General features: G+C 34.3%; 2 long non-coding RNA genes across 2 annotated transcripts in view; one reads left to right on the top strand and one right to left on the bottom strand.

The window, feature by feature from the left end:
- The window catches only part of LOC137615179 (uncharacterized), a 441,588-nt gene that overhangs the window by 360,304 nt on the left and 55,325 nt on the right, over window positions 1-25,959 (bottom strand). The gene's annotated exons all lie outside the window — the stretch shown is intronic.
- Window positions 17,986-21,652, top strand: LOC137614634 (uncharacterized). The gene is made up of 3 exons (XR_011039113.1): window positions 17,986-18,135; window positions 19,961-20,209; window positions 20,987-21,652. It is a non-coding gene; the product is annotated as an uncharacterized lncRNA (long non-coding RNA).

Here is a 25,959-nt window from a genome sequence, read left to right as displayed (position 1 = left end):
TCTTTCCAGTAGTTTTCTCCTGTCTGGTCTTCAGATGCCGATTCAACTTATTGGACGAATACTTGTGGTCTATCAATATCTTTATTCCTGATCTGGATTTTAGATTTTTGTGTATGTTATATACGATTATTCTTTTATCATAATGACCATCCCTCGCGTTCAGATCTTACCAGACTGTACCATCCTGTATGTAGTACTTTGCATGCGGTTAATTTTAACAGTCTGGCCTTCTCATAAGTTTTATTCCAGCTGTGAACAAATTGCGGAATGATCTTCCTTATCGGGCAGTTGAATCTGTGGAACTTCATAAATTCAACTTGTTGCAAATGTGTTGTTTTATTTCTTCTTCTTTTTAGCAGGTTGACATAAGTCATCTTTCACGGTTTATGACAAACGTCTTTTAACATTGTTACGGATCTTAGAATATTTTGTTTATTCATTAATTCCTAAATATAGTTAATTTCTTATTTCATTATATCCTTTCCTCATTGAGCTGCTTACCCTGTTGGAGCCCTTTGGCTTGTAGCATCCTGCATTTCCAATTAGGGATGTAGCTTGGCTGAAAATTATACTGATAACAATGTTAACCCTTGTTAAATCTCTTGTTGAGAACTGCAATGCACCACCTCAAAAAATAAGTAACCATGTATGTTGAAAAAATTATATATATATATATATATATATATATATATATATATATATATATATATATATATATATATATATATATATATATGTATATATATATATATATATATATATATATATATATATATATATATATATATATATATATATATATATATATTATAATTTCTATTATTAAAAATCATTTCACTCAAATTTTTAATATTTTTATCAATAATTCAAATGTTGGCCAAATAAATGGTCTTTAAGTAAAACCTGTCACCACCTTTTGAGATATGATTTTATTCTGAAATTTAGAAAAAAAAAAAAAAGGCAATTTTTATAACCATCAATAGTAGTAAAATTGTAGTAGCGTTTTTTTTTTTTTTTTTTTTTCAAAATTGTAAGTTATAAATAGCAAATTTTAGGTAATATTCAAATTTCGGACATTGACCATGAAAATCTAACGTAGATGGCGCTACGAGATTTCACCCCAAGGATTAACAACGCCGAGACAATGGACACTTCTCTCCTCTTTGCTTTTCTGTCCTTGATCGTTTGAGGAACGCCCACCTCACATTTTGGCGCCCTGCCCGGACCCTTTGCTCTTCCGTCTGAATAACAGGTATGTTATGTTATATTTGTAGGGTTTCGGAATCTTTCCATGTAGGTGTACGTAAATCTATTGAGATAGTTTAATCATATATTTTTCAATTTTGTATGTTAGTTGAGCGACTTTAATCATATTCATAATTTGTGCCGCGATTCAGTGAAAGGTGAGATATCACTCGTAGGCGAGGGAAAAAAAAACTCCCTATATGTTAGATATGTAATCTACCTAGTGGTATTTGATATTGAAATTTACGCGTTCTTAGCTCAATTATTTTAGGTTTGTAACATTGTTTTAAATATGATACCGCTGTTACTGTTCGTGCCGTCATGCAACTCACTTACCCAGTATATATAATTTTACTTGACTGTGCTTAAGATGGCTCATTGCACCCATCAGATTACGACACCCTTGATTTAATTCTTAATAGGTAAGGTAATTAACCCATAATCCTTTTTTATCAATTTACTTTTTAGTTCAGTTACGTATGTTTATAATTTTGCACTTTCTATCGCCTTAATAAATGCAACAACTGTAGGTTTCAAGGTCAAGTTTGAGAGTTCATTACTTAAACGCAATCGTGCCCTGTCTCGTGTTCATATCTAGGAAAAGTCGGTTTCAAGGGATAAATATTTTCTTTCCGAACAATTGTTATATTTCGTTGGTGTTCCTGTTATTTGCCTGAATACGTATTTTTTTTTTTATTTTGTATTTAGTTATATTAGGGATAATGCTACTACAATAGGCTTTAGCGTGACTTTCTAACTGTTCAGCTGTTTAATAGTGGAAGAATTGTTATATGTATGAAGATTACTCTAAAAGAGAAAGAAATATTGTCTGATCGAACTTTTGAAATGAACAATATAAACCCTGGAGTAAGCTTAGCGCATTTAAAGTTGCGAATGAACAACGATTCTAATGTCCACTTATTCTTGGAAGTAATCCATGAACTGGCTAATTCATGGATATCTCCAACGTCGTATATTCTTTTTTTTTTCGACAAAGTTGTTTTGACGTAGTGCAAAGAAGCTCTAGGGTTACTAGCAAGGGGGATTAAAGTAGTTAACTTGAATAAACGCTACTTGCCATTGTACGTCTCTCCAAGCTTGCTTTCATAACCGATTGGGTCCTTAACTGCAGTTATAGTCGCATCAGTAATCTTCCTAATCTCACAATGTAGTTTTTAGTGCTTCTGTGGGCCGTTTCATATTTTAGACAGAAATCCTGAATTTCTTTTTAGATATCGGTGTTTTATGTGTTGGAAGCGTTTTTTTTTTTTTTTTTTTTTTTTTTTTTTTTTTTTTATTGCAAGCGAAGGTAACCACGGTGGAGTAAAGACCTAAGTCATTAAACTGTTAATTCGGTAAAACAAAACCTTAAACTTACGGGGGTGAGGGTTTTGTAATGCACGGGCTACGAGCGACTTCAGAGAAAATGGGAGAGAAAAAACTGTTTTCTACATGGTCGCAAGTACCGACTGTTGTTCAACAAAGGCTCCAACGGGCAACCAAAGCAAGTGGAGGGGCAGTCATACCAAACCGTACAAAGGCTCTGGTGTTTTGAACGGTAATAAAGATATATTTTGAAAAAATAATCTTATTAGCGGGGCATATATAGAGGTTAGTGATTGTTAGAAATGTAGGTAATTGTTTTAGACGGCGCACCTCTGCAAATTTACCCATAAATTTCATTTTATCATACCCTATGAGCTAGGAGTGGTTTCAAATAATTCTCAAATAATTGTGCATAGTGTGCATAGTACAAGTAGAAATTGTGAACTTGAAATGCATAGTAGTAGCCTTCATGACTTAAACTACACATTTGTTATTCAGATAATTTGATTAGTGAAAGCTGAAGTTTTATTACTGAAATGTGTTCAATTCACCAAACAATTCAAGATAATGCATGATATATTGAATAGATTGTGATGCATTTAATTACCGGCAAGGCAAAATGAGTTAAATATTCGGGAAAATTTTAATAAAGCGTTAACTGTACTGCATATTTTTACGCCCTCTAGCTCAATTATGTTAAGAATAATACCAGTTACATTAATAATTTTAATCATAATATTCATATATTAAATTTAAACCCTGCGAATTTATAAACACGCATACTGGGATTGGTGTAGTGATAAATTTTTATTTTTCATTCAATAGGTTTTGGCCAGAGCTTAGTTTATTCGTTATAAGGGAATGGGGTAATAGTTTACAACACCACGCTCCCCATTTACTCCAAAATAATGCATTCCTGCAGTTTTCATCTTCTTGCACAGTAATTAGGTGGTTATTTAAATTCTGGGAAAGCAATAATTAGCAAGATATGTTGAGGAAGGGAGAAGGGGTTATAAAAAGAAAATAATCTGTTTCCTCACTAAACGACTCGGAACTGACATGTCAACAGTCAACCAAATAGAATTCGTGATGCCAGCGTACATAAACAGAAGTCCGTGATGCCAGCGTACATTTGATATACTGTATATTCAAAATATGCTTAGTTAAAAATGGATTAATTACTCAAAAGTGTCCATAAAATATGCAATTTACAAATAGTGACACTTTTGAGTAATCACTCAATTTTTTTTAAGTATATTTTGAATATACAGTATATCAAATGTACGCTGGCATCACGAACTTCTGTTTATGTACGCTGGCATCACGAACCCTGTTTCGTTGACTTTGTTGACATGTCAGTTCCAAGTCGTTTGGTGAGGAAACCGAGCTATTTTTCTTTTAATAACCCCTTCCCCCTTCCTCAACTTATCTTGCTAATTATTGCTTTGCCAGAATTTAAATAACCACCTAATTACTGTGCAAGAAGATGAAAACTGCAGGATTGCATTATTTGGAGTAAATGGAGAGCGTGGTGTTGTAAACTATTACCGGAAAAATTGTTTATTATTAATTCAATTACATTGAAACGCGCTGCATATAATGCACCGACCTATCAACTCACTCTCTCTCACTCTCTCTCTCTCTCTCTCTCTCTCTCTCTCTCTCTCTCTCCGTATTATCTTGCCTTATTCCCCTTCGCCAACCAAACAAGGTTTCAGAACCAAATATAAAACTATTTTCTTATCTTGTGACTGGTCTTCTTAGTCTAGAGATAGTTAACTACCAGCACCCCAACCCCCCTTTCCCCCATTTATGCATGGGGAAGATAAGCCCATTACGTTGCCAAAATCATGAGTGTGTCCTTTTAAATTTCATTATGAACGAAAGCTTTGTTATCCACCCTCGAAATTTCAACTTACAGAAAAAGATGGTTTTGTATTCTGTCTGTACTGTAAAGATGGGTTATTGCAAAATGTCTATTAAATTTTAATGGAAAGTCTGCCATAGAATCTTTTCATTTCGTGTTTTTAACATCTAATTCCATAGCAAGTAAAATCATATTTAAAATCGTACCAGGATTTGGGTACGTTTGTCCAAGGTTTAGATGTTACATATTTAGACCTTGCATTCTTCAATCATAAGTTGCTAATATCGAATCTTTGTGCTTTCTGTATTTCACTTATTTTATTACCTTAAGTTCCAAACTTCAGAATTTGCTATTACTAAGTTGCATCGTGTTCCCAGCTTTAGATTAATATACGCAAATCACCTCTGGCTGCACAAGCAGGTTACGTCCGGTTTTTTTTTTAATGATAATTAGGCCTTTAAAACAGGGTATTTATAAAATAAGTTATATGAAAGCTACATTTTTTGGCAAACGCATATCAGAGGTGATATTAGTTTAAAGTATCGAAAAATATTGTCAGACACTGATTCAATCATTTGTAGCTGAAATTTTCTGAATTCAATAATTGTTCAATTTTGGTCGATCAACAATGCAAATTGATTCGCTTAGACTTGCCAGACTTTGTTGAATTTTGAATCCGTATCGTCGTAAATTTACAATAAACCTATTTGTGCTCTTTACTTCAAGGTCTATAAAATAATACTGTATATACAGTACCTTGGTTTACTTGTCCTCAATACGTCGTATATACCAGGTTAATCCTGGTATATACTTGGTCATCGCTGGTTACTTTGCCCGCCTATATATCGCAGCTAATATAAATTACCTATGTTCTGGAATTTTTGTAAATATGGATGCGAAGACAATATGTTAAAAATAGAGCATAACAAGGCCGATGACACCTAGTCCTTCATTAATACTTAGTAATTTATTTTTTTAGCTTTAATATTCTACGGGCAATAAATCGTTTTTTCATTACTTAAAGTTTTGGTAGTTTTGCACTTAAAATTTTATGAAACCATCACTTGTGCGGGAAATAACCGGTATTCCTCAAGGAAATATCGGTACTGCTGTGTTTGGGCACCCCATTCGGGGATTGGGCTTGCCCGGCTGTCGTTCTGGTCAAAGACTATATACTGAAGGAAGATAGGAAGGCTCAAAATAGAATGTTAATACGCTAGTTGGCAACTCCAAAGTGAACACAATAGTTGATTGCTCCGATTTCAGATGGCGTTGTAGGTATACATCGTTTGTCGTCTTGTTTGTTTATATTCAGAATTTGACAGTTGACTCAAACGAAATCATGGCGCCGACAGTAAAGAAGTCACACAAGTGTGTTGTGTGCCATAAACAAAAAGAAACCGATCCTCATTTGGTATTTCACAGGTTCCCTAAGGACAAAGAACGGTGAGTCCAAACAGTATACTACATGCAGTATGTGCTGCTAATGAGTAAGCCCCCACTGATATTGGATGTAAGATTAAGGCAAGGCATCCACAGTAAATCTCTTTTGTTTTTCATTTTTTGTTGGCTTGTATGCTACCTTATTTCTATTTCCTACCCCCTTTGGATTATTTTTGTGTGATACAATTTTGTGTTATTTTGATCCTTTTGATTGTACATTTATACATTTATTAGTTTATAATACTAAACTATACATGAGTGCATCATGCTTTTCCATTTCAATAAAAAATAAAATACAATTGTGTTTTTATACACCTAATATCTCTCCATCTTACAGTGGCCTACAAACTGTAATTAAATGTATGCCTACACATAAGCATTTGTGGCTAAGTTTAACAAATCAGATATACAGTATGTTTTAATTTATTCGAATGTGGTATTGTATAGAACATTTAAAAATGGTTGTAATATACTGTACAATACTTAAATTTGCAAGAAAATTAACTAAATCATAAGAGATATAGCTATTGAATTTCTGAAAAATAGACAAACATAATTTGCAATTTAGTTACCTAAAATTTAAGAATATCATGAATATGTGAGTAAAATATACTGACATAGTAATGCAAATTATGAACCAATATGTCGCAAAATTTACAATCGAATTCCATCCTATATACCCGTAAGCATTACCGCTCTGAATGTTTGGCTGCTCGCTCAACAGATGGAGCCATTCGTTTTGCATGGGAGTATCTGGCATCTTTTCATAGCACACTCATTTGTGTGTTAAAAGCCTGAGCCTTCCTATCTTCCTTCAGTATATAGTCTTTGGTTCTGGTGATCACCTGTTATGATGAAACTTGAGCTGAAACCAGACACCTTTAACCTTTTATGTAGGCAGTTCGATCTTAAACGGTTTTGAAAAGCTGCGTCGGCTGCGGACTCTTCAAATACAACGTATACTTTCTTCGAACACATTCAAAGAAACTAGCACCTGTTGTTCAGTCTTTCAAAGCAACATGTCCTGGTTATGAAGTCTCTTGAAATAACGTGTACTGGATATGAAGTTTTTCAAAGTAACTAGTATTGGTTATTAACTCTAAAGGACCAAATACTGTCAATCATGATTGTACAATATCTGTTTGTGCCAGCATATCCTTCGTGAGTGGGTGTGATAGTGTTTTAATCCCACCCAATCATACCACTCACAAAGGATATGCTTACACAAACACGGATATTGTGAAATCGTGATTGACAGTGTATTTGGGCCTATAGCAAAATGTTCTTAAAACACTCCTGCAGAGATGGTTTGTTAATTTAGGCCAATGTATATACAAACAAGGAACGTGTATCCGAGTCTATCAATATAGATTTTTAGTATTCAAGTACAAAGATCTTTAAACTGAGGTTCCAGGTAATTAGATGTTTTCAAACATGGGAATACTAAAATTGAGCTAAAAGTTCAATCAGGGCAGAAGATATCGTATTTAATTTTTCAGTTCGGTATGTCTGTTGATTAAATATCCGAAACTGATTGATTCATCGTCATTATCATCTTCCTACCAAGCCCTATTGACGCAAAGGGCCTCGGTTAGATTTCGCCAGTAGTCTCTATCTTGAGACATTAATTCAATACTTTTCCATTCATCATCTCCACCTTCACGCTTCATAGTCTTCAGCCATGTAGGCCTGGGTCTTCCAACTCTTCTAGTGCCTTGTGTAGCCCAGTTAAACTCGCACAATTTGTTCTTAGTATGGTTTAAAAATAAAATGCTAAGTGGGTCTTTAATTGCTGTTTATCTGCGCCAAACTTTCTGAACCTGAATTCTCTGGTCTTCTTCAGACCCTCGTGGCGGGGCGGAGCTAAAGTGGTGTTTACTGGTCTTTAGTGTCACAAATGTTTGAAGTAATATTAAATTATTGAAAAATATCAATCAGCGATATTTTTTCCTTGTATAAACATAATTGATTTTTTATGTATAGCAGAATTCCCGGCTTTTTATTAATTTGGCAAATTAGATACAAAACTGAGGCTAACTGACCCTTTATGTATTTAAAGTGAACTATCCTCCAACAGAGGTTACAATATTAAAACAATAACTTATTTCTGAATAATTGTTGTTTCTTATAAATTCGGTCGAATTATATCAGTTTGGGAGATTCAAAACATTAAGGTAATAAGTGGAAATTTGGCAGTTAAAAATTTAGTGTTAGGAGTCGCCTCATACCTGGACAGTTCCGTTTAGTATTTTTCCTTTTTTTTTTTTTTATTCGTGAATACCGTGGTCGCAAACATTCGCTTACATGATGATAGTCAAACTTTATGCACTTGTGACTGACTCCACCTCTTCGAACCGTTTGACAAGCAGCTTCGACTACTGGGTTCGACGAACCATTCGACCGTGTAAACCCTATTCTTTCAACCCTGGTGTAAACCCAGCTTAAGATTTACAATTCATATGCGTTGCGAAGCAATCTCTTGTTTTAATCCTCACGCGACCATTGTGACATTTTAGTTAGTGTGACCCAGTTCGCCACCAGCGTGCCGTCACCTGAATCATTTGGCCGGCCGAGACTGTCAATGGTAAACCAAGGTATATAGCTGTAAACAGGAGTACAGTATGTCTTCCCTATTTATTTATGCTGCAAATTGATAATAAAAAGCTTAATAAACATATTAATGGTTTACACAAGATTCGAAAAATCTTTATGAAAAGTTTATTCCAACATGGGGGATATTTTATTGGTTTTAACATTGAAATCTGAAAGTTTTCATCCTAATTATGAAATACCAGCATGAATTAAATAAGAAATTTTAAACTTTAATTCTTATGGTAGTTACGTGTCATTCCTCTTAGGATCTTCAAAAGTGTGTCGTTCACCGTCTATTCAAGATTTTTTATTCTTTCGTTCGCATCACATATTTTATTTTGGCTAGATAGGTGGTAGCTATTGTGTTTTCGGCTGTTCCATATATGATTGGTGTTGCAAACCGCTTTGTTTCAAATTAAGAAAATCCCATCTCTTGACTCTACGGTAATTTCCTCAGAACCCATGGATACTGTGGTCCTATATTCGATACTAATGCTTAAACACTTTAATAAATCGAACATTGTTCATATGGTGTTAAGCATACAGTATATAGGACTAGATAAACTCCATAGTCTCTGTTAGAATGCAATATACCCCAGAGAATAAAATCGGAGATAAGTTGAACGTATAATTCTAAGTAGCGAATCCAAGTTTCCCTTCCAAATAGAATTGTACGATTGCGTCGTTGGCCACTCTCTCTCAAAAGAATATTTTATTATTTTATATCAGGTTTACACTATACGGAGTTGGAATAATGTGGATTAGACAAAAGCACGCAATATGCTGTGAGATACGATAAATACCTAAGAATGTATACTATAACCTGATCTTGTAGGTCCTGTGGAAACTGGTATGCTTTGGTGGCTATAAACCAACACCCTTCCCTTTTTCGTCAAATTATTTTCATGCTGCTAAGCGTTGGTAAAGGAGCTTCAACTAAGAAGGCAATTTACATCGGCTTTATTGCGGATTCATCATTCGAATACTATTGTGATTCTTGTGCGTGGCGTTTTAATATGGTTTTTACTAGGCAACTTCTGACACGTGTTCTTGGCGTGGGTCCGTCCATTGCATTGGACCTTTGACGAAAAGCGTCAATATTTGATACTTTATCACTATTGGGCAACTTGCCCAAATGATATAAAGCCATTGTGGTAAAGCTTTTTACTTATTTGCTCGCTTACCAAGAATATCTGATTCCAATTTGACGACTTGAGGACGAATGAAAAAATAAGATTTTTATAAAGAAAAATTACAAATATTACCTTAAACCATACGAATAAATATTTTAATTTGTGATCAAAACAAAAAACCGAACCTTCAGCAAAAAAATAAAATAAAAACTAACGACCTGACAGACTTCCCAGGTCAAGGCGATTAGGCAGTGGCTAATTTGCCGCCGTGTTGAATGGTCCTATTAAGCATTTAACGTCGAGCAAGGTGTCGACTTATTTATTGGCGTAACGTTTGGTTGACAGACAAAAACCTCTCTCTCTCTCTCTCTCTCTCTCTCTCTCTCTCTCTCTCTCTCTCTCTCTAACTAAACAAGGTTCCAGAACCAAAAATAAAACACTTTTCTTCGTATCCTGTGACTGGTCGTCTTAGTCACGAGATAGTTAACTGCCCCGTTCAGACATGGGGAAGAAAACGCCATTACGTGTCAAATTCAAGGTTTATGTCCTTTCAAATTTAATTATGAACAAAAGCTTTCTTTTATCGACCCTCGAAATGTCAACTTTTAAAGATGGGTTATTGCAAAATGTCTAGTGAATCTTAATCGAAGGTCTGCCACAGAATCCCTTTTGATTTCATGTTTTTAACACCTAATTGCATTACAAGTAAAATCATACTCAAGATGGTAACGGGATTTGGTAACTTTAGTCCAAGGTTTAAATGTTAAATATTTGAATGTAGCATATTTAGACCTTGCATTCTTCAATCATAAGTTGCTAATATCGAATCTTTGTACTTCTGTATTTCAGGTACTTATTTAAATGTTATCAATTTTATTACCCTTAAGTTCCAAACTTATGATTTTGCTTTAGTTGCGTCGAGTTTCCAGCTTTAAATTAATTTTCGTAAATCACCTCTTGACTGCACAAGTAAATTGTCTCTGCTTTTTCCTAGTGATAGTTACTTTACTTTGATGGCTGCTTTTCCGGTCCCATACAACAGGGGAACCCCACTCTCTACAGGACCTCCACTGTCGTTTTACCTTGTTCGTTCACAGTATTTATCTTTTCAAGTCTCATATTGTTCATTTACTGTTAAATCGTCACTGTCAAAAGACTCATGAAATAAGAAAGTTATCAGTTTCCTCTTGAAAGCCTTAATGTCTTCAACCATTCGAATGTTTCGTGGGAGCTTATTATATAGTCTCGGGGCCGCATGTTTAAAGGCTCAGGAGCCTAAAGTTAGACATAAATCTAGGTTCCAACGGTTTGTAGCCATCTGTAACTATTCCTCGTGTCGACACGATTTGTTGGCTGCGCAATATGTAGCAAATCTCTTATGGATTTTGGACGACCGGTTCTGATAACTTGGTGGGTTATTGTACATATTTTAAATTCAATTCTCGCTTTAATCAGCAACCAGTGTAAATCACTTAGTAAAAGGGCGATCCTTTCTCTAGGTGGGACACCTTTTATCTGTCTTGCTCCTCTGTTTATTATGTTTTGTAATTTCTTAAGTAAGACTTTTGGTAAATTGAGTTGCAGTAGTCAATCCTGGTAATATCACAGGTTTCTTAACAGAATTTTCGTCCAGGTACTTTTTTTTATTATAAACGCAGTATTTCTTAGATGATAACCAGCAGTTTTTATTGCATTATTTATTTGGGCATTTAGAAACAGGTTACAGTCAAGAAATACACCTAGATCTCGAACTTTACTAGATATCGGCACCGAGTCATTATTTATGTTCATTTGAATATCACCTAAGTTTCTCACCCTGTTTCTCTTGCCCACCACCATGAATTAAGTTTTGCTCTTTTAATTTTAGTTGTTTAAATGTCATCCATTCTCCAACACAATCAAGGATTCGTTTTAGAGTTTGAGTAGTGTCATGTATATAATTTATGGAGAAGTAAAATTGTGTGTCATCTGCAAATAGTTTAAACTTCACACCATACCTTTGTAGCATTTTCGACTGACCAATAGTATAGATGCAGAATAAGATTGGGCCAAGTACACTCCCCTGGGGTACCCCTCTGTTTAAGGGCTCATCTGATGAATAAGAGTTTCCAATTTGTACACAGTAATTTCTACCAACTAAGTAGTCTTTTAGGTATTCAAAGGGGTTGATCTTCAACGCCGATGGACCATAGATCATTTAGTAGTTCATGCACCACTGTATCAGAAGCAGCACTGAGATCGAGCAGTATTAAGATACCACATTTATTTTCATCCATCATTTCTAGCATATCATTTACAACAGAGCAGATGGCTGTCTCCGTAGAGTAGAGTTTTCTGTAAGCAGATTGGTTGTCAGGCAAAGCTTCTATTACTTCTAAGTGGCTGACTAATTGCTCAAGAATTACATATTCAAGCACTTTTGAGACGGGATAGATTTGAAATAGGTCTATGTGAGCTTAATTCCTGGTAGTCCAGTGCATTTTTCAGAACTGGTGTGACTATAGTAATTTTCTCAGATTTAGGAAACTTACATTCATCAATGCTTGCATTTGCTATTCTCGTTATTATTTCGGCTAGACTAGAAAAGTCTCACTCTCCAATTACTTCAGATATTGGCATAGGATCGATCGCGGTTTTTTTTTTTTTTTTTTTTTTTTTTTTGCGCTCTTGATAATTCTGGTGATGTTATCTTGTGTTATGTTGTTAAATCGTATTAATTTTGTCTGTGTGCCTGGTGTATCATTAATCTGATGTTGAGTATTTACAAATGATCTGGTTACTGTATGTTTTCAATTTTGTTTTTAAAGAATACTAGAAAATTATTTGCTAGTTCCTGGTCATTGTATCCACCAGGTAGCTTCTTTTCTTTTACATTTCCCATTATACCATTCAGGAGACGATATAACTTATTTATGTCTGTTGCTGCTTCGAGGATCTTTCTCTTATAGTATTCACTTTTTTCCTTCTTAGGAGGTAGTTATATTGACACGCAGCAGTTTTGTATTCTACCCAAGTACTTTCAGTTTTTAACCTATTCCACTTTCTTTCTTTTCGTCTTTTAACCTTTTTTTTTTTTTTTTTTTTTTTTTTTTTTTACCAAAGTCTCTCCATCAAACAAAGGAGATTGGTCTTTTACGGTTATAGTCTTTTCCATCTGAGGGCACATGGTATCATATTTACGTTTACTCACTTTATTGTAAGTGGTCATAAGACAGTTAGCACACTTGGCTCGTAACAGACGTTGGTCATCATGATCACATGGAATGTTGATAGCATCGTTTATTTTCTTTGTAACTTTTTCAATAAATACGGTAGGAGAAAAATTTGTTTTATGTCTAAACTCTTAAAGTTTATTTTCTTTACTAACGCATGTTTCTGTAGAGGTAGATTAAACGCTTCGACTTTTATATCAGATACAATCTTATTCATGTCATCACTTGTAATAAAGTCTAGCGTATGCCCAGTTAAAGTAGTTGTGCAGTCGACATTATTCAATAGTCGATATGATTCTAGTAACTCACTAAATGGCAAAGCGTCAGGATTTGATGCGTCATCCATCCAAAAATTAGTCTCTCCAGATAACTAATTCTTTTTTTTCCATGATAATCATCTCAATGAGAGCACCAAATTCTTCACATAAGATACTATAGTTTGTTCTAGGAGGTTTATAGATTGTTACAAAGGATATTCTTCTATTTTTTTGGCGTATTTTAGGGCACTAAAGCGTGGTACATAGAAAGTACGAGTTCTATGAAAGCTACATTTTTTTTAATCAGAGGTGATGTTAGTTCACAGTATCGAAGGATATTCTTTTGAACACTTGAATTGATCATTTGTTGCTGAAATTTTCCGAATTCCGGAGTTGTTCAATTCTGGTTGATCAACAATACAAATAGATTCTCTTAGACTTGATAGGCTTTCGGTGAAATTTTGAATCCGTATTGTCGTAAATTTACAACGAACCCGTAAATTGTTCGTCCAAATCTAAATCTATTTGTGCATTTTAACTTAGAGTTCCCCAATTATTGGCAATACATTCTATACACCACGATCAAAACTAGCATATACTAGATGATGATGATGATGATGATGATATACTAGGTCATTGTGATTACTTTGTCATTGTGATTACTTTGTCCGACCAAATATGGCAGCTAATATGAAATAGATAGTCTTTAATTTTTACATAATAGGGTGTGAAGAATTTTTTTTTCAGAATAGACCATTACAAGGCCGGTGAAACTTAAGTCCTTCAATAATACTTATTTTCGATTTTTCATCTTGTATATTAGACGGGCAATAAATCTTTATTTTACTTACTCCATGTTTTGCTAGTTTTATACTTCAATTTTTTTTTTTTTTATAAAACTATTACTAGAGCGAGAAACTGCCTGAATTCCCCAAGGAAATATAATCGGAGCTAAAACACAAAAGGGTTCAATATCGGTAGTTGGATCTTGAACGGTTTTGAAAAGCTGCGCTGGTTGCGAACTCTTCAAATACAACATACTTTCTTTCAAAGAAATATGTACTGGTTATGAAGTTTTATAAATTAACTTATACTGGATATGAAGTTTTTTCAAAGTAACTAGTACTGGTTGTTAACTCTAAACCAAATTTTTCTTTAAACTCTGCCGTCGAGGCGATTTGTTAATTAGGCCTAATTTATGTAAAAACAAGGAAAATGTATCGGGATAGGTTATCAATACTGTATAGATTTTTAGTGTTCCTTTTTGACAAGTGCAAAGATTTTTAAGCTTCAGTTTTTAATAATACGATGTTTTTAAATATGGAAATAGTGAAATTGAGCCAAAGGTCCAATACTAACAAACTTTTTAAATTTTCAGTTCGCTATGTCTGTTGATTAAATATTTTCCGGAACTGATTAATTAGCACAATTTATTCCTAGTGTGGTTAGATATACTGTATACCCATTGATTCTATATTAATTTTTTTTTCTTTTTTTTCTACAAAAACAAAAATAATGACAAGTGGGCCTTTAATTGCTGTTTGTCTGCAGCAAACTTTCTGAACTTGAACTCTCCTTCCTCTTCAAACCTTCAGTTTTGTTCAGTTCAGTTCAGGTAGATTGTCCGGAGCTTGTCCCCGGAATGGAGTTTTGTGATGGCATGTCTTATCCCCCAGGTGACTTCAGATGTGGGTGACATTTGGGTGTTCTAATTTGGTTTGTCAATAAAGCTTTGCGTCGGCGCTGTAATTGTTGCTGCCCATTTCAGGAGCCAGGAAATTTTAATAGGAAATTCTCGTAAAAATATATTATTCTCAGCCGTATATCAGTGAAATACAGGCGACCGCAGTTTTACCCTGCTTTGTTAGTATCTTTAACGTCTTGGTAACATTACTCCCTGGCGTCAATATATCCGTTTTTAAAACTGTAAATACCTGGCCACATGTATTCCAGGATTTTTGCCTACTTTATGGCCCTTTTTCAAGTGAAGAAGGAATTTCAAACCCCGAGCTTACATGTTGGAAGCTGGCTAAAGCACGCTCACTCCAGTTACGTAATTCAAGTGAAAGTCCGGGAATAATTTCCGACTGTGCTTAGTCAATGATATTTTGCACAGCAGTAGCTACTGCTTCCTGTACTGTGCCCGTTCACATTGCTGAATTATTTATTGCTGAAAAACTGCCGTTAAATGGCATTAACGTATGTACTGCTTCCCAATTGGTTATGGCATCCATTTGATAGAATATCGTCTGGTTGACTGCAGTTCAAAATAGTATGTAGTGTAGCTCGTCAACCTGTAGAAAAATGTTCATAACGCCATTGTTTAGTTTTGCTGTTGTTATCTGCTTAGTTTCCATAAATATAATTCTCTCCATCAATAGCTTTTGTTTGTTTTATTATGATAGGAAGAATTTTGGCTTGATTTAGGGTTTCAAAGTTTAATTGAATAGAAAAGTAAAAGTGCCAGCTAAATTCTATGAAGTATGTAGCAAGGGCATACACCTATTCTCTAACAAACGACCAAATTGACTATTCACTCCGTGTTCATTTTGGCGTTTACAATTGAGCAAACCTGTTCTGTAATAAACCGATAAATTGGATATTCATGCCGCTTATTTGAGTGTCCAAACAATGAAGCCGCTGGTGATATTTACCATAAAAAAATATACCATTGTTAATTAAGAATGTTACGGAAGCGCTTTTAGTTGCAATTATTCTGGTAGCATTTTCCGTGGTGGAATTGACCTGCGCTAGAATTTACTGTGGTAGAATTTTCTGCCGAGAAATTTGCTGGTCAACGGAATACTATACGAAATGATTCTTTACGTTTATGATTCTTTCAATACGCCATTTGAAGAGGGTAATATTGGCAGTTAGGCTGTTTCTAAATAACCTTGACCAATATTGATATGTCAAGAGTTACTCTTGTCGAAAGATTTTTTTCTGGAAGGATAATTTTAACATGAAGTTTCATTTCAGGTATTCTTATATTAAATTCAAATAACGTCGTATAAACCACTTAAGTTTTCTCGTAACTCGAATATCCCTCTCCCCCCTAAATTATGATTTAATATTTATCGAGGAAATAGACTATTTTTGACCCATTAACGGGATTCTTATTTTTTTTTCTATAAGATACTTGTTTTATAACTCATATAATTGAGAAAATATTTTCAAGTATGCCTTTATTTAGGCACATTTCGAAATTCAAATTTTAAACCAAATTATCCAAGGTTTGAAGTAACTCCTAATGTATTCGATTATTATTTCTAGCTAAACTACAACCCTAGTTGAAAAAGCAGGATGCTATACGACATATTTCTTAGTTTGTATCAATGTAAAGACTATATCGCGTAATATTTAAAATGGTACGAAATTCTGTTCTAGACACAAAAAGGAATGAAAATAATAGCTGTTATCCACGGAGTTGAGTTGAGGGCTGTCAAGCACACATGGTAAGATGTTTGACTAATTTTGTGGCAATGGCTGTGTGTGCATTTTTTGTCATATATATTTTTTTATATTTTCTAATATATATATATATATATATATATATATATATATATATATATATATATATATATATATATATATATATATATAATGTTTCACGTAAATTAGATTAAGATTATCGTATCCGCCAGCGACGCAATGGCACGAAAAAGGACGCAACTTTTGGAGGAATAAAAAAATGTCGGATTGACGCCGACTGAACGCCCTTCCGGCAATGACGAAGAACTAATTTCTAACATGCCGTCTTCCTCACAGAATTTTTAACATGTTGCGTAGATATAATGTGCATAACAGTTCATGTTGCATGTTAAATGAGGAAATTAATTAACTTGTGAATTATGAATTCCTTTCAAGTGTAGGTTACCATTCCTTTCCGGGAATTACTTTTCAAATAAGAAAAAATAACTCGACAGTACATAGCAGAATGGTTATACGGTATATAATGACAGCAGAATGAAAGCAATTTTGTCAGGGTTAATTGTAGCATTTCTGAAACAGCGCTAAACATTTTCATGGTTACATGATCTAGACTACTCTGTACCTTGAATGTCTTGTTGTACTTTGTTAGGGGAATATAAGATCTGAATAATTGAAAGATAAAAATTTACCCCAAAAATTTCCTTGTAGATCTAATATACTATTAAAATTGTAAGGTTTGCTTCTAGTTGACAATTGTAGATCTAATATACTATTAAAATTGTAAGGTTTGCTTCTAGTTGACAATTGAGTTATCCAATGTTTAGACGAATTTTATATTTTTCATCTTGAATATTCATGAATATGGAAATCTACATGACATTTGCATAGCCATTTACATCTAACAAAAATCCCCTCTCTCTCTCTCTCTCTAAAGAATGCTTCCTATGTAGGTCATCTACTCAAACATCAAAGGCTTTTGAGTTTCACCTGAGTTTCCCACAGGTAAAAACAAAGGTATTCTCTAAAGGTATTTAATACGTTGGGATGTGAAAGATTTTGTACTGTCTTTAGTCAAAAAGTCTAACGTTAATATTTGTCGTTTCTGTATTCTTGGGCTTTGTGTGTGTCCATCAATCCGAACTGAGTGAACTTGCTGACACATTAAGGTAGTTAGCAAGTGAATACAATGCTGATTTTATTTGCATGTTTTAAGAAATTCTAAAAGCCAACAGTTTGAAAATACTATTAATTGGACACCAAAATGGGGAACCAGCGAACTATCATTTCAGGAAGCATTCTCAGTATAAAGGTTTAAAGGCCACTCGTGAATGGCAGAGGCAAGGAACAGTGACATTGCCCTATCAAGCATGACAATGCTCTAAATTTATACTGGCCATATATGCATATGATCAGCGCCAAAGGGCGCACTCTACCCAAGGTGGGACCAACGAGAGCCAGGCAATGGCTGCTGATGACTCAAAAGATAACCCATAGGCTCCCCCGTAGCTCACAAGGATGGTGAGGTTGTAGCGACCTAAGGAACTAACGAGTTTGATTTAGACTCTAACCCCAGTCTGACATTCACCAGTCAAGGACGTTACCACAACGGCCACCACAACGTTGAAAAGGTAACATATCTTATTACTTGGTTGTTATATTCCTAACGCAGTGTTACATTTTTTATAGTGTTTTTTCTTTAATGCTTTTCAGCTTATTTCAAATAGACATTTTTAAGTGATCTGATGAGACATTTGTAAAGTCCTGACATTTTCAAGAGATTGGTCAGCATTTTCAGTTATTTTGGATTGTTTTCCATTTGAAATAACCTAATTGAGGTTTTATTTCTCATTTGAAGTCCTTAGTTAATCCTAATCATAAAACAGACTAGTTATTGTAGCGGGAACAGACTATTTATTGTAGCATCCCGCTCCAAAGTTTCTTAACCCTTCGTTACAAGGAAGTCGAAGCCAGCGTTGAATGATTGCTCAATTCGTATGGTATAGCCAAGTGCGTCCATAGCGTGAAATTGGATTCAAGGCGTGGCAGATTCTGGAATTTCTATTATTCTTTGAGTGGACTATTGCCAGTTGGAATAGACTGCCAATTATTAGGATAACGGCGCTCGCTCGCTCTCTCTCTCTCTCTCTCTCTCTCTCTCTCTCTCTCTCTCTCTCTCTCTCTCTCTCTCTCTCTCTCTCTCTCTCCTACTGGAAATTAAAAGGGTTTGATAAAATATCTAATAAAGGGAATGAAAATGTGAATTAGTAATGTTAGTAAGTATAATATAGCATACAATCGGTGGCCAGTCCTTAATTGCTGCTTCGTCTAACTTAGTTTTGTCATTAAATCCTTTGAGAAGAAAACTGAATCAATTTTGCAAACCCATAAAATGTTTGTGTATCACACTAGTACAATGTTATTACATAACTTATTTGGGTATGAAATTTTAAAGAATCTTAATAAAGGAAATTTATACGTAGAAAATTTCTAATGTCCATAGTTTAATTCGTCATGTTTTAGTTGAATGACGTGCCAAAGCAAGCATAAATTTAGTCCTTGATATGAAAAATTAAGAAGCCTGGGCTTGACTTTCCCTATCTTAACATCGTGATCATGTGGCTTAAAGGTTTCCTTACTAATTAAAGGGAAAGTGCCCAAGTTGTTTGGGGCATACTTCTGGGGACTTAAGCTTTTAACAAAGGTCTGTTATCTTAGGAGTGGTGGGGCATATGTAGATTAGTGTGTGAAAGTTTTCTGATTGTTTGCAAATTATATCAATGAAATAACTTATTCATAGAAAAGTATATTGCTTCGATGGTTTTGGTACTCAAGTTATAATATATATACAAGAGTTGTTACGTAACGATGGATATGCATAGATATCAAGGTCTGTAGAGTAGATTCCTATAATGTAGGAGGAGGAGGATTTAATGACTTTGCTGAACTGTGACACACTTGCTCAAGAATTGAATCATAAAGTAACTAAACAGCTTTCATATGGACTAAATTAAGTAAGCTTATCTCGCACTATGTCTGTTCCTGAAAATAGAAAGGAAATGTGTGAAAATAGATAATTGAATAATTGTGGAGGAGTCAGTAGGTTAGGTTGTAGTATTACGTAAAATGGTATTTATTGGTACCCAAATAAAACTGATTTTGATAAATGAATTGTTTGCAAAGTCATGATCCTTTGCAAAAATGTTTCTAGTGATGGTTTTACACTACATGACATTTCATAAAGTGAACGGTAAAAAAGTTTTCCCAAATGCACTAATTGTGAAGTTGAACTCCAGATAGGTCTTACGGTAGTTTTCTTTACTAAGACAGTAAATTGGGTCGATATACTCTTTGTGCTTCTAAATTTTGTCTAATTTTTAAAATTGCATGCAAAAAAAAAAAAAAATTGATAGCTTAACCGATTCCAGTAAGGTTAACAGAAAACCCATTTTTCAGGTATCTCCAGAGCCACTGCTGTGTAAAAAAAAAAAAAAAAAAAAAAAAAAAAAAAAAAGAACGTAAAGATGTTTTTGACCGAGATGACTTTCTGATTAGCTTAACTACAGTACTAGCAAATCAAGGCTTATTTACATCCATTTTCTGAGTGTGTTGTTACTGACTGAAGGAACTTATCCAGAGCAGAGGGACTACTCTTGAAACACGGGATTTATTAGAAAAACTACATTTTCATCGACTACAAACAAGGTACTGGGTTCCCTAATTATATGAATCTACTTATAGAGAAGCCCTAACATTTTTAATTTACCACGCTCATTATTTCCCCCAGAAACAGTGCTACTGCAGACCAGAAGTATCTAAATATTCGACCTGTAATTTCAATTACATTCTTATAGTAATTTAGACTGTAAGGGTGAACTGCAATGAACTTTAATACCTACAAATAACATTTTGCAGTAATTGAACACTGCAGAATCGGTGATCAAAGATGCAATTAGAAAAAATATCAAGACGACAACTTGGCAGCAAATACATTTATTATGACTTGGAAGTTAGATATTTTGGTTAAGTACGAAGCAAAGTTGATAATTTGTGTTAAGACTCCAAGATTTATTCTAGGTTTGTATTCTTGCCATTTTAATATTTATTTATAAAACATAATTTAGGGTCATCTTGCTGTTGTTATTACTCCTGGTTTGTAATTTAACGTATTGTCTTAAGCATTTCTTGAATTTTTATCTGGACTCGGGTGGATACAAATAACAAAAACAAGCTATGCTTTAGCAAAAATTTCAATCATACTAAGATGGATGCAATTTACAGGGTAACATGAAGCAAGGTAAATATTGAACACATGTATGGGTAGAAAAATCGTTTTCATAAGATAGATGTGAAATAATGTATAATCCATATTTCCAGACAGCTCTAGTGCCTGAGCGATGGTTGTACATCGTTAGGCTACCATCCCAGGAAACTATCGCCACGAACATTGGCTGAATTAAGCTTAGTTTCTCTGTGATGCAGATTTGGAGGATACACTTTTCTTCCTACTAAACATTCGCCTTGTCATTGCCCCATTTTTGGAAGATTGTTGACATTACGGTTGTGGTGGCCGATGCGGTAACGTTCCTGACTGATGATCACCAGACTGGGGTTAGAGTCCCGCTCAAACTTGTTACTTCCTTTAGTCGCTGCAATCTCACCATTCTTGTGAGCATTCTTGCCTGGTCATCGTCAGCCATTTCCCTGGTCCTAGCTTGGGTGGAGAGGGGGCTTAAGCGGTGATCATGTGAGTGTATAATTGTATGGTCAGTCTCAAGGGCATTGTCCTACTTGATAGGGCAATGTCACTGTCCCTTGCCTCTGCCATTCATGAGCGGCTTTTAAACCTTTAAACTACTTGGATATGATCTGGTCTAAAGCCTTGTTTTCAATATATATATTTTTTTTTCAAATGGATCTATTCTATTAGTATTTGTATGGGTTCTGCCTCAAAACCTTGTTTGCAATGTATCGTTTAATTTTTTTTTCCCTATGGAAGTATTTTGATGACGGCTACATGCGCCACTTCTAAATAATACCCTGTACAATAGCTATCATAGTAGCTGATTCTTCTTTTTTTTTTCTTTTTAAGTTTCAAACATTTTGTATTGTTAGCTTAGCTTTAGGAAAACAAAAAGTGAAACAATGTGTGTTATTTTCATGAGTTTCCTGTTAACTCTGTGTAAACAAAGAAAGCATTGTTGTTCCTACACAAAAGTGTGTATAAATGAAAGTAGCCCCCCCCCCCCCCTTTACTTTCTGACTTTTCGGAGAAGGTGTTTTGTTTACAGTATTGTCGTAATCCTTTTCAGCTGCACCATGAAGCTTGAGCCACGGGTTTTTTTGTCAGGTAACAATATTCCATGTGAAATCAGATCTTTCTTTTCCAAACATGAGCCTCCTGTTATTCGAAATGGGCATTTCTAGCCATTAGTCATTGAACCATACCTTTTGAAGCAGTTAGACAAAAAGAATTTGCATATCAATTATTTTGACTAAACATTGTAAGAAGAGGCTTAAAAGCCTTGTTCATTTGATCAGTTTAGAATGGATTGCAAAATAATCTCATCCCAGTCAGTTTGAAGGTTTTAATTATACGTAAAACAAAATGCATGAGGAACTGCTAGTTCGGCAAGTTGCTAAAGAGTAGTGCATTACCAGAATGTCCAAATCAAGGATCACCGGTGTTGGCCGTAGCACCAGGGTTGTTGGTGATAACTACTGTATTGTAGATACAAGTAGGCACAAGTCTTGTATATTGCCTCATAATTTGCTCGGTCAGATTTTGAATTAGTAAAGGGCTATCATATAAATTTGATTCAACCATTATGGCGAGTATGGAATCATCAGAATTACTAACATAGTCTGGATTTCAATTAATGGACCTCAAAAAAAAAAAGAAAAAAAATGCTTAAAGCTTTCATGTTTTGTATATCGTAATACATTTAATCATAACATGAACTCTGTATAGATTTCTGATGTTCATATCCATTCCTCGTTCTAGGAGTGGCATAGGGATTCAGTACTAAATTTCTTGGAGGCTGTGATAAGCACCGTAAAATTGGGTGTCTAATTTGAGAGCGAGACGGATTCCAATGTCATATGTAAGATACAGTCAAAAGGCCGCCATGAGGTAAACTCACTAAAAAATAGTGCACAATATAATGTTGTGGCACTTGGAGTGCAATGGTTCAGACTTCTACTTATGCCCAGCCAGGATAGGATTAAAAAAAGATTTTTTTATTTTTATCAAACTGAAGAAACTATATTAATAAAATTTATCTTGTTATATATATATAAAAATCACGATTTATGAGAAAAACAAGGCTAGTAATTTCAATTGAAATGTACTAGTAGAGATGGTTTTGCAAAGGAAAATTAACCACCGTAAACGATAAATCATATTATTATTGTTTATTATTATTATTATTATTATTATTATTAGCTAACCTACAATCCTAGTTGGAAAAGCAAGATGGTATAAGCCCAAGGGCTCCAACAGGGAAAAATAGTCCTGTGACGAAAGGAAACAAGGAAATAAATTAACGATATAAGTAATGAACAATTAAAATAAAATATTTTAAAAACATAAACATTAAAACGGATATTTCATGTATAAACTATAAAAAGGCTTTGGTACATTTTGACTGGAACTCATTGATGAAAGCTTTACAGGTGAATTAATCAGCCTGTTGTTATTTGCAGGTGTTAACGGAGCCATACATGATAATTGTTGCAAGAAGATTGGGAAAATATTAGAGAACTAACTGGAAAACCTCTCGGTGAAAGGTAAATAAATGTCTTCTTTACATAGTCTAAAATACCTTCCTTTTGTACTGTATATATCGCAAAGGTCTGTTTATAATGTTTTATCTCGATCTATGCAGTATAAAATTTTGAGTTTACAATATTAGAAGTTTCTAAAACTTTTGTTTAAAGTGGAGTTCGTCATTTAAATTCGAGTTTTTCCATAAGAACTTCAAAGATGCAAGTTTTATTTCATTTAGGTGAAGGACCTCAACGAAATGGTCTAGATCCTCAGACTTATTTCTATCAACCACGACGTTTATGATTTTTTTTTTTCGAAATGAAATCATAAAGTAATCTAGAGATCTGGAGGGACCGCAAACTGGCTATATGTTTATTAAATATAGTATTTAATCATTAAATCTCCATATGCATTTTATTCGCAAGACAGATTGTTTATGATAAACACCCCTGAAAACTGTACAGCTTGCCAGTTGTTTCGAACAAAATATTTTGCTTTTCATATTTTGAGTAAATTTGCGATATTCATAGTCCTTTTTAGTGGCTGTTAAAATTTTAATAAAAAAAATAGTAAGGAACGCCGAAGGAATGAATACTTAGTCTACATTGAAAGGCAAATGTATTAAAACTTAAAATATCGAGAGTAAATTGAGCAAGGTAGAACTGTATTATCTATCAGTGTAGTCCGAGGATCAGTTCATTGAAAAGGACGAACGTAATCCTAAATATAACTTTAAATAGGATACAGGACAGGTTCAGTCTTAAATTACAGTTGATACCACTAAAAAGGCAGCGTCGGCTTTCGTAATGGACAATATTTCAGGAAAAATAATTTTTTTGCTTCCTCGAAAATCATAAAACTCTTAAAAAAATTTATCAACGATTTTGATGCAGGACAAAATGTGTTCTACTTTTTAAGCAATGTTACTATTCTTGTTTGAAAAAGTGATGAGACACATTTGAGATTTTAAAATATTAAGATGTGACCATTAAGTGTAGTGACCTCATGTGATGCATGAAATTTAATCCGTTAACAGCGTCACTGGTTTTGCAATCAACTGGGCCAAAGTAAGCGATTCGTACTTGACTCATTTAAACTTCAATCACTGACCTAATGCAACCGGAATCAGGATTCCTGTGAATAAAAAAGTTGCTACGCTGATTGTCCTTCGCTGTCTCCATGGACGTTGGATCATGTCCTAATTAAGTAATTGTTAAGATATGTATGAATAGGTATTTGTTTTCTTTATGAAAGCGAGCTTTACATACGTATCAAATATAATTTTGACTTAGCACAAATGACAATTTGTCACGAACAGCAAAAAACAAAATATTCATGGAAGATTGGACATTAAAAATATATTTACGTTAAAATCCTTCTGTACAGTAGTCGAAGGATGCTTAACCTATTTTATAAATTTGCATTTTTAGGATTTTGTAGAGTAGCCAAAACATCCGTGGTTTAAAAGAAAACGGAAGACTTAAGATAGTAAAGAAAACGGATCGACTCAAGTGTGTGAAAGAAAATGTAAACCCATTTGATGACTGACACTCTTAATTCTGCTTATGAATATTTATATTTAAGAGTAGTTATATATATTCTTTTACCCATTAAGATGTCTTTTTAACTGGGGATATAATAGAGGGACTGATGTATTGTATAAGTTGAGTGTATGTATCTAAGCTTTTCATATTTAAGTGATTTTAATTGAAAGAAATTTAGAATATCACATGGAGCTCCTGTATAGGTTGCATACCTGACATAGTCCTAATGTTCGTGAGATTCTGAACACTACTTTGAAGTCGAGTGGTGTTAATTTTTTAGTATGTACACATTGTGTTCTTTAATTTTTACTCTAATGAATGTTTTTTCTTTTCATTTAGATTTTATACAACTTCCAGAACTGTTTCTTTGCCTGAAGACTGGAAAGTAGATATCTTGTGATAAAATATATTGAATGTAATCTAATAACATCTATTGTAGGAAAGACTAGAGAGGAGTTTGATTATTTGGCACGAGAAGTCATGCATTGTCGTGATTAGGAATCATAGTTGCATAAACTTTAAACTAGTTGTCTTTCATTGCAGTTCATTAGAAAATGAAGTATTGACTACTTGCTAATTAGTAGTGGGTTGTCCAAGGTCCCAGTCACCCATTGAGACACCACCGCTAGAGTTATTGGATCCTTTGACTGGCCAGACAATACCACATTGGATCCCTCTCTGGCTCCATCTCATTTTTCCTTTGCCTACATATGCACCGAATAGTCGAGTCTATTCTTTTCACATTTTCCTCTGTCCTCGTACACCTGACAACAATGGGGTTACCAAACAGTTCTTCATTCAAGGCTGTTAACTACTGCACTTTAATAGTTCAGTGCCTACTTTCCTCTTTAGGGTATACTTAGGCACTATCCTACCGGTTTTCTTTTAAATGGTGTGTTGGACTAGATAGAAGGGCCATGGATGCCTGGTGGTTTATCAAGAGGTCGTCTGCCTTGTCTGTTTCTTTATCTTCCTCCCAAGTATTTGCTTTCAAAACCATCCCTATTGTCCTCCTTTCAGTTGAAGTGGCTATCCTGGAGGGTGCTTAGCCTTTGCATGGTTTGTCGGCTCCACCATGTTAACCAATTTTATCCGACTTTATCTCTGGGTTATATCAATCACTTTATATATATATATATATA

This window comes from Palaemon carinicauda, chromosome 21 (assembly GCF_036898095.1).
Source record: "Palaemon carinicauda isolate YSFRI2023 chromosome 21, ASM3689809v2, whole genome shotgun sequence".
Lineage (NCBI taxonomy): Eukaryota > Metazoa > Arthropoda > Malacostraca > Decapoda > Palaemonidae > Palaemon > Palaemon carinicauda.
This window is presented reverse-complemented; position numbering and strand designations above follow the sequence as displayed.